The sequence below is a fragment of the Primulina eburnea genome, chromosome 10 (assembly GCF_022965805.1).
Source record: "Primulina eburnea isolate SZY01 chromosome 10, ASM2296580v1, whole genome shotgun sequence".
NCBI classification, from domain to species: Eukaryota; Viridiplantae; Streptophyta; class Magnoliopsida; order Lamiales; family Gesneriaceae; genus Primulina; species Primulina eburnea.
This window is the reverse complement of record NC_133110.1, coordinates 29,202,492-29,208,616: the sequence shown is the minus strand read 5'-3', so window position 1 is coordinate 29,208,616 and position 6,125 is coordinate 29,202,492. Positions and strand designations below refer to the sequence as shown.

Sequence of the window (6,125 nt, the reverse complement as noted above, 5' to 3'; positions counted from 1 at the left end):
TGTATATGATTCTGTTAGTATAACAATATTACTAAAAATTTCTAAGATAAGTCGATAAAACCAAGAATATTTAGAAAATAAGAAAACTTAGCCTCAGGTAATGGTTTTGTGAAGATGTCAGCTTCTTGCTGTTCAGTTGAGATATATTCTAGCCGAATATCCTTTTTCAATGCATGATCCCTGATGAAGTGATGCCTGACATCTATATGTTTGGTCCTTGAGTGAAGAACTAGATTGTAGGTGATGGCAATTGTGCTAGTATTATCACAAAATATGGGTGATTCTGTTGATGTTACTCCATAATCCTTCAGTTGTTGCTGAATCCAGATCAGTTTTGCACAACAGCTACCAGCAGCAAGATATTCTGCTTCTGTTGTTGAGGTAGCTATGGATGTCTGCTTCTTGCTGAACCAAGAGATCAGTTTATCTCCTAAGAATTGACAAGATCCACTTGTACTTTTACGATCAAGCTTACATCCTGCCACTAGTAGAAAAATCAGATTTTACTTCGGCAGACGTTACTTCGGCAATAATAAATTATGAAGTAATACATTACCAATAACTTCAATAATAACATAAGCGAATTAAAATAATATATTTTACTTCGGATGTTTAAAAACACGAGCTTCACTGTATTTTTTTATTATATTTTACTTCGGCATATCAATGATGATGAAGTAAAAAATAAGGAAAATAAGTTCATACCGAAGTAAAAAGATGAATCGATAAATTTAATTAAAAATATGTCCACACAGTACTAATCACTATCTATTCCTCTCCATTCGCTGTCTAGGGTTTTTGCTCCTCCGTGGCTACTCAAATGGCGGATGATTTGCACTATTCGTCAGCCGGTGGGGAATCGAAAACTTATCAAATGGCGGATGATGTGCCCCCATAACTGTTCCCACGCGAATCCCTCTGCACGCGAAGAAGAGATGGGTGAGTCGACGCTGCTTCCGGATCTCGCCACTGAAATCATCATCCCCCTCTGCGCGGTCGTGGGAGTCGTCTTCGCCCTCTTCCAATGGCTGCTGGTTTCGAAGGTGAAGCTTTCAGCTGATAAATCTAGCTCCGGCGACGGCAAGAATGGGTTCAGCGAATCTCTCATAGTGTGTATGAGTTCCTTCATTTGCGATCTATGTGTTGTGTCTCGCTATGTATGGTCTGACTCGCATTGTTTTTTATTCGATCTGAGTGTCTGTTTGTATTTCAGCTAGATCTGTACAATTTAAGCCATTTAATTGAATTGTGGACGCCACACACGTCATTTTTTGGGTTGAATCGTTTATCGGATGACTCATTTTCGCTCTTTATTCGGAGTTTCGTGGATCAATTAATCTGTTGAATGATCTCGGAGTTCATGCTTTGATTCCATGTGAATTTGTGTAGGCTTGTTTGAATTGCTGGTGTTGTATTTAGTTATTGCTGTTTTGGGACTCTTTTAAGCTTAATTTATTTCCTCAAGATTTACCCATTAAATCGTCTGATTTACGATGATAATGGTTCTGCTTTAATTCTTATGCAGATTTAACAATTGTTTCGTCAGAGACGAGTGTGAATCCCTTGTAGGAGATATATTATATCTAGGAATTGAAATGATAGACTTGAGTGACGATGAATTAGTTGTATTATTTTTGGCAGATGCAAATCCTACGAGAGGGCCAAAAAGAAGTTGAGGGTGTTGGAGGCTCCTAATGTTCTCACTGTTGCTCTGAAAAGATTTCAGGTATCTAGGAACAAAATATGTACTTAATTTGTTTTTTTAGGGGTAAATGGTTGCTTACATCTGTCGTTGTTGCCATTGCAGTCAGGTCAATATGGGAAGCTGAATAAAGTAGTCAAGTTCCCTGAGTTTTGAATTTAGCTCCATATATGAGTGGAACTAGTGACAAATCCACAATTTATCGGCTTTATGGGGTAGTAGTTCACTTGGATTCTATGAATGCCACATTTTCTGGTCACTATGTGTGTTACCTAAAGAATAATGGGGGAAGGTGGTTCAAAGCAGATGACATGACAGTGAGTTCTTCCTGAAAAGTTCTAAACATTTTTCACTGTATTGCAGCATCTGTTTTCTGGTTGCTCGGTTATATATCAATATTTTATCAAGGAATTTTATATTTTTCCTTCTGAACCCCTGAATTGAGCCAATATGTTAGAATTTAACTGATTTTACTTTGAACAATAAGTTGTGTTAGTGGGCAATTGGCAGGCTTTATGATTTAGTTCCATTTCCCCCTGAGGAACCATCCTTGTTTTCCAACCTTTTCCACTACAAACCCATCAAATTTAAATAAAACGGAAGACTCTTGGCCCTGTGAAGGGTAAGTAAAAATATGGTTCTGAAATCTCGGTACACCTGCGACCTGTTGCTACTAGTGCTTATGCCGTGACTCCACCTATGCAATACGGAGAAATCTATTGATATTTAATCCTGCTGTTTATACCATTATTTTAGTTGTTTGCTTCATATGTATATTCTGATGGCTAAAACTAGGCCTGGTTTAGAAAAATATCTGCCTTGGAACTTAAACAACCAAAGAGCTGATTAACTTTCCTGTAGAAGATGATGTATCGATTCTGTTTAAATGTATGCGAGAAACATAAATCCCATTGGCAAGAACATAACCCGCTAGAATTTTTAGGTGGATGTGCTCAGAGCAGTTTGACTTTCGTCATTTCCTATTCGACGGAGAGATTTTTTTCTCCAAACTTTCCGTCCTGTTTTGCCTTTCTGCTATATTTTCGTAGTTCTTTATACCATGTGTCTTTTTTAGAGAGTCTTTATATCATGGCTTTGAGACACCGAATTATTTACATTGCAATTATGATTCATGTTTATTATGGTTATAGGTCCAAACAGTGGGACTTGAAAAGGTTTTTTCGACAGCTGCATACATGCTTTTTTATGCGAGGTAAGATGTCTAAGACTCTAAGACATAGTTTGGTACATAGGATAAGGGAGGGATTGATAAATAATCCTCCTTATCCTATGTTTGGTACATTTTTAAAAAGCTCATGATAATATTATGGGCCCTTGATAAATAATTTTTTTGAAGGATAAAATATCCCTTCTATTAGGTGTGATAGTTTTAATTTAAGGATAAAATACACTACAAATGACTTAATTACCCTCAATTTATAAATGATTTTTATAAATCTATGCTATTAGGTAGAAATTAAAATCAAATAAATATTTTTTATTTATTTTTATATATTATATAAATGATAATTATATAAATTGATTTTTATAAATCTCAATAAAATTATTAGTATCACCCGATTAACCTTAAAAATTGATATTTGACTTGACTTACAAAATCAAAGGCTCAATTATCATATTATATAATATATAAAATTAAGTAACAATAAATAAACCATGCAAGCACTATGGACGCATGAACAAATAAAAATATGAAGTCAAGCAACAACTTTGAAATTATAAAGTTTATTATGATAAGGTTAATTTTGTCATTACAATCTAATATATAAATTTAATCACTCTTATTAAAATCATACCAAACATTAAATATGATATCTTACATCTTATTTATCCTTAACTTATCTTTATATTATATATCACATGTTTATTCTATCATGTGTACCAAACTATGCCTAAACATTTGGTTAATCTCTATGTTGCATCGGTCCTCCCCCTAATTGGATCAAATTCCTTGCTAGATGCTCTCCTCGTTTTCCGAAACTGAGAAAGAGTGCAATGCTTCGATCCATAAAAGGGCCCTTGAACTTGTTTATCTTCTGATAAATGAAAGTAACGTGAAGTCTTTGACTAAGGAGCTCGTTGACTATCTAGAAGTATGTGATCCAAAATTTAAGGGAGAGCTCTCCACCAAAATTTGCTCCATTGTTGAGAAGTGAGTTAAATTGATAAAAAATGCTATAAATTTGTTTTCCTTGCATTTGTCACATTTGAGTTTATTAAACGTTTGATGATGTGTTAGGTGCGTTTTATGACATTTTCGTTTGTTTTTAGTTTGATTGGTTTATGACATTTTTGTTTGTTTTTAGTTTGATTGGTTGTGTGATTCCTGGGACTAGTAAAATATATATTTATAAGATTGAAAGCTCGTCGATCAATGCATGAGTGGAGTTGTGCAGGGCGAATGAATTATTCTGGGGATGAAAAATCCATTTTTGTAAGAATTACACATCATGTGGTTGCACATTCACTATCGAGTTCATGGAGGATTTTTTTTTTGAAGGAATTCAAAGTTCCCTTCTACTTGGATTCTGCTTAAACTACAGGTTTTCGATATAAATGAATTGTTAGTCTTATCGAATTAATGTAAAGTTTGCCATTTTCAAAGAATGTACTTGGTGGTATATTGATATTGCTATTTATGCAAATTAGTATTTGGATTGTTTTTGCATAAACATGGTCATAAACTACAGTTACAATCATAGCTCTGGACTCTGGTAAAATACCTGGCAGAAAAAAGTTTGCTGTTTGATTCCTTCGCATATGTTATTATGAAAATGTTTTAGTGGATACAGAAAACTCGTTTGCCTAAAATTAGGTTCAGGCGAGGCACACTGATGAAAACTTTGGGTCATACTCATCATCCCAAGTCTATAGGGGATACTTTTTTCTAGTTATGCTGCGAACTGTCAAGATACTCTTAAACACGTCAGCTTGAATCTTAGAAATATTTACAAACAGTCTAAACATTTGGGAAATGTGTCTACAAATTACAATGTTAACTATGTCTATACAGCATTCTGATAAAATCTTGTGCAAAAATGATCCTTGGGTGGAGATCAGATTTTGCTGTTTTATTGTTGAGATAATTGCTTGAGATGAATTGTTGTCATTGTGATATATTTTATATTAGTGATAAAAAAAGGAGAATCTAATGTATTTTCTTTTTCAAATTTCAGTTTGCAGGATGCATCAAGAACCAATATTACACCCAATCTCAATATGACGAGGTCAGAAGTGAATGGAGTGAATTTGTTTACTCCTATGTAGGTGCTTAAATGGATGGTGTATGTTGGGATAAATATTTTGTTTGTCATTGTGGATTTTTGGATATACTTTTGGTTTTGTTGATACATTTTTGTGTTCTTTGTGGATTGATGAATATGTAATTGTGGATTCGTGGATATTCATCATTTTTAGATGGATAATTTATGAATTTAATTATATTAGTGTATTAAGTCATATATTGCGAAGTCTTTCTTTAACAATTACTTCATCAAAATAAAAAATAATGAAGTGTAACAGGTAAATTACTTCATTATTTGCAAATTGTGAAGTAACATAATATAAAACACTTCAACAAATAGGATAAATGCTGAAGTTATAAATTATATTTACTTCAACAAATAGGATAAATTGTGAAGTTGTTTGTGACTATTACTTCACCAAAATACATAACTACGAAGTCTTTCAGATGAATTACTTCGTCACTCAATGTAAATTGTGAAGTAAAATATTATAAACTACTTCGCTAAATAATAATTAAGACGGAGTTATATATAATATATTACTTCATTACTTACAATAATCGATGAAGTAAAACGCATTTCTTACTTCGGCACCGGTCCAATTCTGGACCGGTAGACTTCAGTATTTTCAATCATACAACTTCGGTTATTATGCGAAGTGAAAAGTACAGCTATTACTTCACGTCCATATACTTCGGTACTTAACTACCTTATTACTTCATTGAATACGCGAAGTAAAAAGCGATTTTTCTACTAGTGTGCATAATCTGCATCTGAGTATCCAACTAAATTGAAGGTGGAGTCTTTGGAATACCATAGTCCAACATTTTGTGTATCCTTAAGATATCTCAGAATTCTTTTGGCAGCTGAGAAATGTGATTGCTTAGGGTTTGCTTGAAATCTGGCACACATACAGACAGCAAAAACAATATCAGGGCGACTAGCTGTTAGGTATAACAGTGAACCTATTAACCCTCTCTATAATGTCGCCTCTACTGATATTCCCCCTTCGTCGGTGTCTAATTTAACTGATGAGCTCATGGGAGTTGTTGCAGCTGAACATGATTCCATACCAAATTTCTTTAGCAGCTCCTTTGTATATTTTGTTTGACTAATGAATATGCCAGTTTCCAGTTGCTTCACTTGCAGTCCAAGAA

The 6,125-nt window shown here is 34.0% G+C and overlaps 1 long non-coding RNA gene across 2 annotated transcripts; it reads left to right on the top strand.

Moving 5' to 3' along the window:
* The first annotated feature begins 762 nt into the window (after nucleotides 1-762).
* On the top strand, nucleotides 763-3,869 carry LOC140803885 (uncharacterized). 2 transcript variants are annotated; one of them, XR_012111971.1, is made up of 5 exons: nucleotides 763-1,113; nucleotides 1,642-1,726; nucleotides 1,808-2,019; nucleotides 2,854-2,915; nucleotides 3,682-3,869. It is a non-coding gene; the product is annotated as an uncharacterized lncRNA (long non-coding RNA). The 2 variants fall into 2 exon arrangements; XR_012111970.1 differs by lacking the exon at nucleotides 763-1,113 and having other exon boundaries at nucleotides 1,573-1,726.
* The last annotated feature ends 2,256 nt before the right edge of the window (nucleotides 3,870-6,125 follow it).